This window comes from Carassius auratus, chromosome 38 (genome assembly GCF_003368295.1).
Source record: "Carassius auratus strain Wakin chromosome 38, ASM336829v1, whole genome shotgun sequence".
In the NCBI taxonomy this organism is placed as follows: Eukaryota; Metazoa; Chordata; class Actinopteri; order Cypriniformes; family Cyprinidae; genus Carassius; species Carassius auratus.
This window is the reverse complement of record NC_039280.1, coordinates 14,948,549-14,959,788: the sequence shown is the minus strand read 5'-3', so window position 1 is coordinate 14,959,788 and position 11,240 is coordinate 14,948,549. Positions and strand designations below refer to the sequence as shown.

The following is an 11,240-nucleotide window of genomic DNA, read 5'->3' as shown; positions in this document are numbered from 1 at the left end:
AATCACATGGATGGGTTTCCTTGCACGTAACTGATGTCTGTTCCAATGGGATCCAATAGTCTCAAAGCATTAAATCTCTCTTAAAGGAATATTTCATCATCAGGCCATCCAAAATGTATGAGTTAGTTTTTTCATAGCAACAGATTTGGAGTAATGAGCATTACATTACTTGCTCACCAATGGATCCTCTGCAGTGAATGGGTACCGTCAGAATGAGAGTCCAAGCAGCAGATAAAAACAACCCAATAGTCCATAAATAATCCACACCACTCCAATCCATCAATCTTGTGAAGCAAAAAGCTGTGTGTTAGGTAGAAAACCCAAAGCCAAAAAATCTTGCCCATTCTGATCAGAACCCACCAACATATTTGTTAAGAACTCTTTTGGAATGCATTTACTTGTATTTGTATTAAGACATTAATTGATGGATTGGACTTGTGTGGATTACTTTCGGATATTTATGATGTTTTATCAGCTGTTTGGACTCTCATTCTGATGGCACCCATTCACTGCTGAGGATCCACTGGTGAGCATGTGATGTAATGCTACATTACTCCAAATTTCGCCAAATCAGTTTCCATAAATAGAAAAAACTCAACAGCCACAGCTCAGGTCTGCTATGGTATCACTTCAACACAAAGCGTGGACTCGTGGACTCGTAGGGTCGAGTAGCTCTGGGTGGTTTGTGGCGAGGGGGCAACATTGAGTCCCAGTCTACAGTACATCCTCATAAGCTCTTTACCAGATCACAATCACACGTACAGTATGTGAGATACTGTATGAACACTCAGCTGCTATATTAGCTTTCACATTCTCCTACTTTTAGTTATGTCACAAATAAACAAATAAATGGACATGAAATGCTGGTTTTAGTTGAAATTACAGTTCAAATTACCATTGCATCAACATGTCACGATCGGTGTACTGGAAACACGGAGAGGGAACCAATTGCAGGCAAGTCATTTATTAAGGGGTAATCCAAAGAGAATACACAGTCCAGGCAGGGGTCGAAACCAACACATCAATCCACATAAAAAAGACATGAACGCAAGGCAAGGCAAGGCAAGGCAAGGCAAGGCAAGGCAAGGCAAGGCAAGAATTGACGGACATGAATAATACTCAGACATTAAACAAGGACTCCGTAACACAGACACAGACATACAGGGTATAAATACACGGAAGGATAATGAGGGAACAGGAGACAGGTGGGGAACAATCAATACTCGACAAGGAGGAAGGTGACCAAATAAGGGAACAGGAAGTGATAAGGTGACAGACACCGTGAGAAAGGAGGACATCTAGTGGAACCCCAGGGAACACAACCCAGACACTGTGACACAACACAGGTGTTACACACCCAGTATACTGACAAAATGTATACCCTGGCCTGAAGTATACCTTCAATGCACTTTAAGTTTCAGATGAAAAGTGCCTGTAAAAAAAAAAAGTGCCTGTAAAATGCATGAAGAAACAAATGGTACAGAAATCTTTGGAAAAGTACCAGCTGGTCAAGTTGAGAGAGTCTTGGAAAATAAAAGGTGGTAGCTGTGCTGTTAAGAGAGCTTTTAGAGCAACTAATCAGACCTTTGGGCTGCAGAGGTGTAGATGTATTGTCGAGCTGCCGTTGCTATGCTATCAAAAAGAACAGATGGTTCTGCACCCTATAAAGGGATAGTGCAAAGACACAGTGGAAAGATGGCAATATTTTAGCAAATGTCCCATAGGCCTATTAAGGGTGACAAAATAGGACTCTATAAAATTGAAGTTCGGTTCTTTTTTGCTTTCAGTTCTTTTTTTGCTCCAAAACAATTGGACATTTAGAAGAATATACAAATTTTAGCTCTTTTGACAATGAATGCTGATTGGACCCTTTATGTTTAAAAAAAGATTCAAAAGCACCATAAAAGTATAAAATTGGGTGATAACTCTATGCATGCGCTTTATTCCACATACCGTATGAAGCCATAAAAAAGGTTTGGATTGAGAAACAGACCCAAATATAAGTATTTTTTCACTGATAATCTTGCACAGTGAGCTGCAGTGGCGTTTTGGGAAAGGCGGGAAAAGCGATGTTCCAGTTCACAGCAGCTTTCTCTCTGCATTCCTGATGGTGAGAACCAATCTGTCAAATGTCCCATAAGTTTTGTTGATCGTCCTGTATTTAAAGATGAGTAGGCTATTTTAAGAAAAAAATAAATAAAAAAAATTATGTCCTCATATAGATATATATAGAGTTAATACGGGACACAGGAAATTAAGCCTAGTATATGTGTGTGTGTGTAAATTTGAAGGTACTGGCGCATCCTCACGTTGTCACAATGTAATCATTTGCATGTTTTTTAAGCCTTGCCAATTAAAACTTTCAAGCCGTTCGTGTCATCTGCTACAGCTGAAGAAGGAGCAGTTTCAGGTTTCTGGCTTATGAAAACATCGAAAGCATGTATTTTGAGTTCTCTTTAGTTTCATATCTCCTTTAGTGACTCACATTCCATGCTGCGCAAGAGTTGTGAAAATAACACTGGTCATCAACAGAAACGGTGTGATTTTCAAAAACTAGGTGCATCGCAACATGGACAGGGTGAATTTATGAATGCACGTGTGAAAGTTCTGTTACAAAACAATGTTGTTATGTATCCTCATGCTTTTTAAAGTGTGTATATGGAAACCCTTCACCTTTCCTAGTGGGATAAATTACCTGCGTGTCACATAGACTCCACCACTGTTTCTATGGCATCGCTATGAAGAACTTTTTGAAGAAGCTTTGTTTTTAAGAGTGCAATGTGTTACTTTACTAGTTACTTGAAAAAGTAATCTGATTATGTAACTAGCACTGCTTGTAATGCGTTTCCCCCAACACTGGCAGAGACTGTCTGTTTCCACCTTCTGTCATCTCTTATCTATCTTCCCATTTACACATTGAAAGTGGCGACGCTAACTACACAAACATGTGCAGTTTTCATTCAAACTGTCAGCTTTCTTTGAATGTTCGAGGCTTCCAATACATTAGATAAATACTGTAGCTAAAATAACAATGTTGTGCAGTAAATGGTAAAACTATTTGAGCTACAAACCAGTATTTAATTATGGCAATACATTTAAAACACATAAGAAAAAGCAGTTTGCAGTATCAAGGGGAAGAACAGACAACAAGGAGAGGTCAGATGTTAACAACTGAATAAGGAGGTTAATTTCTGGCAATAGTTTAGATTCTCAGAATACAGAAACACACCAACAAACTATTTTTTGATACCTTTATGGTGCTCTTGTTTTGGAAGATTAAAAGCTGCAGCTACATTCACAGTACCTGTGTGTATAAAAGTTACCAGTACACAGTTCTTCTCCTTTTCTCCTTTTATGTTCCAGAGAAGACAGAAAAGTCATGAGGGTTTGGAATAACATGAGTAAATGATGACAGAATGCTCATTTTTGAGTGATTTGTTTCTTTAAAGCTCATTTCGTATGAATAGTTAATGTTTAGCGCTGTAAAAGTGCTAAAGCTTCAAACAAACAGCATACAAGAGTATTATTACAGTAGCAGGGATGAATAATTGAGCATGTCTATGACTGACCGCATTCATTTCATGGTTGTCCTGAGAGGGGTGTTTAATACTCTGTGCAGTTGTCCAACCTGATAACAAAGCAGACGGAATTTGTTAATAAATATGTAAGAATCTAATACTGTTAAATTGCTTTTTGTTGCACACTGCTGCAGTCAGCCCCAAACTTGTGAAGCAAAAAAAGATTGCAGATACCGCCGAGGTTTGTCTTCAATCCTGCTTCTGGTTTCATCCTGGAGTTTCTACCACTTGTGCTCAGACATGTCATATATCAGAGCTCAACGTCTGGTTGGAGGAGTCTGAGGCCTGTTTCGCACTCCTGCTGGAACCCACAGATCGGACACAGTGTAAACCATATCAATGAATGCGGTTCTGCTCTTTGCCCTCAGATGCACCTGTGCCCTTGCACTCAGTTAACCGGTGCACGGATCTATTAGAGTCACATGATTAACGCAGCAGAGCCAAAGGAGCTCTTTCATCAGGCGTCTGTGCTCCACGATTGAATTTGGAGAAAGCACGTCTGTCTGTCTCAACCATGATCTCAAAGTCATTCCTTCCCTCTGGACCTTTCCCACAGGACAGATTCATACGTCTGCACAACCACCTGCTCACTTCATCTGAACTCTCACAAGGCACCCTGAGCAGTCTCACACGATAACATTCTTCCTCTCCTCTATTAATGATTTATAAAAGCAAACAATTAGCCAATAAATAGAATTTATTTCCATTAATGCTGCATCACTCTTCTAGATGTGGTGGGGAATGTGGGACTATGCAGATGGAAGCCACAGGTGTAATCATCATCAGCGTCCGCTGTTGCCAGGAGACTGTGTCATTAGTTTGTCATTAGACTGCCTCCTGTGTCACTGCAGTCAGCGGGAGGTCAAATTACTGGCATGGGTCTGTAAATTAATGCTGGGACTCCAAGCGAAGCTAAAACTCATTATGGAGTAGAATTACAGCGAGTTCTAGCTTTTAATCTAATTTGAATTCAGTAAAATGTGAATTAGTAGAAGGAATGATTATTAGTGAAAGTAGCAAGTAATTAGATGTTTTGAATAGGCTACTAATGCATTAAATAGGTGTTTAAAAAAACTAACAGCAACATCATGTAATGGTCACTAGGTGGAGATCTAGATCAGACAATTTGAGTTACGACGGTGATTCACATTGAGATGGTGGTTCTTAAATAAAGTCAAATAGCATTATTACACCCTAAACATAACAGACACCTTTTGGCAGTTTCACTCTATCTATCTATCATACACATACACATTCACTGAGAATGTAGAAGTAAATATGGATGTTTATTATTATTATTATATTTTTTTATTAATGTTGCTTATGTTCTGTAAGCACTGAGAAAAGACAGGAGGTTGCTTTTTTATGATTAATAATCAAAAGCTCTGATGCATGATTTAAATGAATTTCACATTTTAAATCAAATAAATATATGCTATATTTTAATATTTCCATTTCCATTTATGCATTTAGCAGACACTTTTATCCAAAGCAACTTAAGGTGCATTCAGGCTATACATATTTTTAACAGTATGCACACTGCTTACAAACATGCAAAAGGCCTTCATCAGGCATTGTTTAAACATGAATCAAATTAGAGGTGTGTGAGATTCTTAATTTTTCTTAGACCTTTTGCTTTTATTTTTCCTATGCATCTGCTTATATGATTTATCAGGAGTTCCAGTGGCATTAATTTATAGATAAAAAAAAAATATACTAGACTACAATTAGCATACCAAAAGATATTCTTTAGTGCTTTAGGTCTATGGTGTGTTGGTCTCAGATCTGTATGTTCACTGAAGCAAAATGTATCTCATACAGTCTGCATCGGTGGCCAAAGATTAGTAGATGGTTGGCTTGATAAAAATGGTCAAATGCAATATTCTTCTTTACACTTGTTTATAAAAACAGCTCTGGCATTAATATGGTTGTGTGTGCTTGCGGTCTTTATGAGAATGCGCTGTATATCTGAGTGTCACAATGTGGTACTGTTTACATTGATAAGCACTGATAGCTGATGTTAAACTCGGGCCCAGCAAACATGCAGAGAACTGTATGGATGGGAAATGGTGGGTTAAAAATAGTCCAATTAGAATTATTAGACAATGTTGCAATGCATGTATAACACCCCCGCTCTCCCATTTAATTATGTCGAAAAAATATCTCAGTTCCGTTTCAAGGGAGGGAGGAAAACCCAAAAACAGTAAGTCAGCACAGTTTTCAGTGGAGGTTCAAATTCAGACTCTCCCTTTAATAATTCACACCCTTTTATAGTGCTTGCTTTGTTTCAAAAGAAATGAAAGCTGGATACTGTAACTCGGGCTTTATGTTCTTTACTGCTCGACTCAGTGTAACCTTAAATATAAAGCTTCAAGGCTGAATATTAATCATTTTCCTTTACAAGCTTTCTTGAAAAATAAATAAAGAAAACGGCATAGCTGCTTTTATGATTGCACTCGTCCACATTTGTAAATGCACCAGGAAAAGGAAAATCACATTTGACTCAATCAAAGACTTGTCGGCTAACTAGTGACCGGCAAAAAACTCATGCGCACCAAAACGAAAATATGCAATGAGATAGTGCTCATTAAGATGTGAAAGCAGATCAGAAGGTTTCTGGTGGTTAATTGAATTAATCAAGGCCATTTGACTGTAATTTAACAGACATTTATGCCTCAATTTGCATTTTCTTTCAGTAATGCACAGACTGTGTGTTTGAAGGCACACTAACAACCGCAGTGGTGTTTACAGAGACGTAAACAAATTCCTCTGTAAACAATTAAGAATTAATGCTTCACTCTAGGCCTAGAAATGCCATAGAGTGCTGCTCACTTCTAAAAAATATTGCATTCCTGAATGAACTCCATCCAAAACATGGACCTGTAATTTTAGTTTTTTATCTTCCCGGGCCTGTGCGCACACTAATTGTCCATATTATCCCTGACAAGAACAGTGTGATGACATTTTGCAACACCATTGGTAAAAGACTCCTTAGGCATTTTGATAAACCAGTGTTACATGATCCGTGAGAGCGGCACCCCGGGAGAAACGAGAATTCACCAGGAATGTGCAATATTCACGCTCCTTCACGTTTCTATAATATACTAAAAACAAGTGACGTGTTTTGTGTTAACGTCAGCGCGGCTATTCCGTTTAATTAATGCTCGATCCGTCATTTATTTGTTCTCGCGCTCTTTCGCTTGAGGTCCATTCAGTGGAGGAGCTCTTAATGAATTAGAACATCTTTGGTGCTTGGAGATGAAAGTATTTTTGGCAGGGATATGGGTATTTTTAGTCCAAGAAATAATTTTCTTCAGAGAGAGAGAGGGAAAGGGGGAGAGAAAGACAGAGTGAGAGTGCCATGTTGCTGAAATCTGGTTATTAGTCTGCTTGTCTGCTCCCTCCTTCCCTTCACAGGCCCTGACATTATTTAAATAGCCGCACACCCATCCCATGGTGCCCAGCCGTGCTCCAGAGTGGCTAATTTGGGTAAGCCTCATTCATTTAGAAAAAGAAACGTAACTGTATATTTTAGAAGATGACATGAGAGAAGGGAAAATAAAGGGTAAAAGAAAGAGATGAAGAAGGAGTGAGAGCAGCTGCGGTGGAGTTTGTTAGTCAAGCCTACATACTGTCAATGTATAAACCTGGGTTATGGTTTCTTCAAAATTATAATTGGTTTTAAAGCTTGCAAGCCCCATCCACCACACGCCAAACTTGACTTTCTTTCTTCTGTGGAAAATAAAAGGAGACATTTCAAAGAATGTTGGGGTCCAAACAAATTTGAGCCTCACTGATTGTATGAATTTCAGACTTGACTTTTAAGTTTGTCTCGATTAACTTTCTATGATATTTATTTCTGTGCTATTTGTGTTTATTTTCTTTTTGGTCGGGTTTCTTTTTGGCTGCGTGCTGTTAATTAGGCAACAGACCCAGGATGGATGCTGACCTGCAATGACGCCTGGGACTGTGAAAAAGAAAGTGGGAGACTGTGAGTGCAAGTGTGAGAAAGAAAGAGAGAAACAGAAAGAGGGAAAGACAGCAATGATTGCTCAGATGATGCTTATTTATTTCCTCTCTAATAAGGGGCCCACTTACAGGCCTTAAAGGGCCTTTTACTGTCTAGTGCATTTAAGTATTATAGGGTTTAAAATCAAGATTTGAATTATTATTATTTTTTGGAAACAAAATGCACTGGCATTCATCTTGATGTCTCCCTGCAGTATGCCAGCGTTATTAAAGGTTTTCAAAAGAAAGTTTTGGGATGTCAGATCTTTCCTTCTGTAATGCAGATTATTTCTACAATCCTAAAAGTCAAGGTCTCAAACTGAGATTTTCATATTTTTATGCCATAGATCCATTTTAGGTTCCCCAAAGAATGCTTAAGTAAACAGTTTTTAGAAGAACAATTTATTTATTGTATAAAGAACATTTTAATAGCCTAATCTGAAGAACTTTTCCACTGTAAAGAAGCTGTTATTAAATGGTTTCATGGATGTTAATGTTCTTCATGAAACCTTTGATGCCTATAAATAACCTTTATTTTTAATAGTATAATGCTAAATTATTCTTATTTTTAAGTTCACCCAAAAATTTTAATTCTGTAATTAATAACTCAACTTTAATGCCATTCCAAACCCATAAGACCTTTGTTCATCTTTGGAACAGCAATTAAAATATTTTTGATGAAATCCGAGAGCTTTCTGATCCTCCATAGGGATCAATGCAACTGAAATATTCCCGGGTCCAGAAAGGTAGTAAGGACATTGTTAAAATAATCCATGTGACATCAGTGGCTCGACCGTAGTTTTACATTTTGTTTTCTTTGTGCAAATTAAGTATTCTTGTAGCTAAGTAAAATTATGGTTGAACCACTGATGTCTATGGACTATGTCAACAATGTCATTATTACGTTACTACTTACTACTAAAGGGGCTATATGTACAGTAGAATTTAGAAAATCTTGTTATTAGCGACACAGATGGCCATTAAGTGAAGCTCTAATTTGACAGCTCTTCGATTCCCCCGACATCATGTATAAAGTATATATTATAAACTACATTTGAGACTATAGACTATGTGACTATTTAAGTCTATACACCGTGTGCATAATTATTAGGCACATTGATATTCTGATGATATTTTTTTCCCAAGCACATTACTAAATTCTAAACTACATCAATCTTAATAACTACTATTCATTTTGTATTTAATCATTTAGAAGTGATATATAATTGTCCATGAAGACTGAAAAACCAGAAAAACTCCTTATATTCAGGTGTGCAGAATTATTAGCAATGTTTTACTTTATGATAAAATGAGCCAAAAGAGGTTTAACTCAGACTAAAAAGTCCCCATGAGAAACATTCAAAACTAATGCAATACAGAAATTGCAAAGTTAAGACATGACCACTGGAGAGCAAAATGCTCACTGGCTCAGCAAGGTGAAAAAAAAAAAACAGGTGGAGATGAAAATGAAGGTTAACTGCAAAAGATTTAAGAATTAATGTGAAGAATTAAATGTAAAGCCATCAGGAACCATTTAGTCTCCAGTGCCACCATTTTGCTGAACTACAACCAACCTGGAGTCTCCAGTAGTGCAATGTGCCAGGTTCAGAAGAGGCTTGGGTAAAAAATGCAAGTTTTAGGAGCTCATTTTTAGTCTGCAAGACAGCATAGGAGATGGAATCTTAATATCTCCATAATGTTTGCCAAAACAATTTGATTTCTTTACTAACACGATGTACACATGCTTATTGAAAGTGAATATTTAGCCATGTTTATGCCACATTGCCGTGGGTTTCTGCCCCAAGCAGTGGCCTCACCAAGGCTCGCAAGTCTGAGTGATCATTGGCCTTTCTTCCTCTCCCGTCTTCCCATGCCCTGCTGGCCTCAGCAGCATCACTGCTCATCCAAACACTAGTCATCCTATGAAACCCCCATGAGCACCTGGGGTGAGCTTGTCCTGCCAGTGTGGCCTTTGGCAGCTTCTGTGTGCTGCTTTATCACCCCCCCCTCTTCCTTGCTCTTTGCCTGTCACACTCAATTAGCCCAATGAAGTAACAAATCTGCCGCTCCATATTTTTCATTAGGGATTGAGGGAGCGGACAGATATCAGTGAGCCATCATTTCCCTCAGTATAGAGAAGTTTATAATCAGCATATGTATTTCCTCAAATGACAGTGTTTACTCAGCTCTCTCATTAGAAATCAATGCCGTGTTGGGAGTAGACAGCTCAAATGAAAATCAGTCAGAGCCAATTGACATTTCTGAGATAGAATAGTTGGGCTTGTCACACGCGCATAATCAGAAACAACAATTTAAAAGGATCAGAACCAACAGCTGAGAAGCTGTGCCAAAACATGGGAATAGGAAATGAAAAAACAAAAGGGCTCAGAGGCGCACAATGAAACGTGTGGGGGTTCATATTCACAGACCCTTTTACTGGAAGTGGTTTGTACGGGCAAAAAACCAGACAATAGCAGTAGCCTGACAGGAAGCTGAAGGGTCTCTTATAGAGATTACAGCCAAATGATGTTCCCACCTTAAGGCGAAGGCATAATAGACATTAATCTTATTTGTGAATTAGTCAACCCGGTCGTGATGGAAAGAAATGAACCTGATGTGTTGTTAAACACCATTGCTGCACTTACACATTGAAAAACACAAAATCTGATTAATCGGCAGAGAGAAGTTCAGCTGCAGAGCACTTAAAATGCATAGCAGCAGCAGCAAACTTATGAATAAATAAAATGGGCAAAACAATAAAACAATGAGAAATAAATGCAGCAGACAAAAACTCTATTAGAAGTCATTGAAAATATATATATATATATAAAAAATTATATATATATATATATATATATATATATATATATATATATATATATATATATATATATATATATATATATATATATTATATTATTATATTATTATATTATTATATTGCTTGGAAAGCAATGGCACAAATCTATGAGTTTACTTCCTTAATGAAAACATCTGTGTTCTCCTATACATATTTGTAAACAAGAAACCTTAACAATAAATAACTGATACCAATTTTAACAAAAAAATTGAAAAATAATAAAACATAGATAGATAGATAGATAGATAGATAGATAGATAGATAGATAGATAGATAGATGATATAGAGATAGATATAAGGTGTGCAGGTTTTCCATGATTTTCACCTTGTAGTTTCATGACTTTGAGCACAACAGTGATGTAAAATTAAATGATTACCTTTCTGAAGCCATAATTGTGTCCTGACATTTATTAAAATTGATTAATTTTCCTTCAAATCTAAAATGCAATTATTAACAGCCAGAAACCTTTAAAAACTAAAATTACCTAATCAAACTTGAAAAATTGCCCATTTCATAGTATGAGCATGCATTACTTGCTCTGTGGAGCTGCTACCAATTAAAATTCTATATCACGGTGCATCTTAAACCTCAATCTACCAACTGTTTGGGCACTATAACAAGCATCACGTTATTGCAGTATGTTTACACATCAATGATTGATCTGTCCTAGTTATTAACAGTTTGACAATTTCCAAATAATTTGACTGTTTGCATAGGAGTCACTGGTTATTAGTTTCCTCGCAGCTGTGAGATGAGTGGGGATGGTGATAGTGTCCTCAATGGAAAGATCATG

The 11,240-nt window shown here is 37.4% G+C and overlaps 1 pseudogene; it reads right to left on the bottom strand.

Moving 5' to 3' along the window:
- Window positions 1-550: 550 nt before the first annotated feature.
- On the bottom strand, window positions 551-4,336 carry LOC113057524 (spermatogenesis-associated protein 48-like; annotated as a pseudogene).
- Window positions 4,337-11,240: the final 6,904 nt, after the last annotated feature.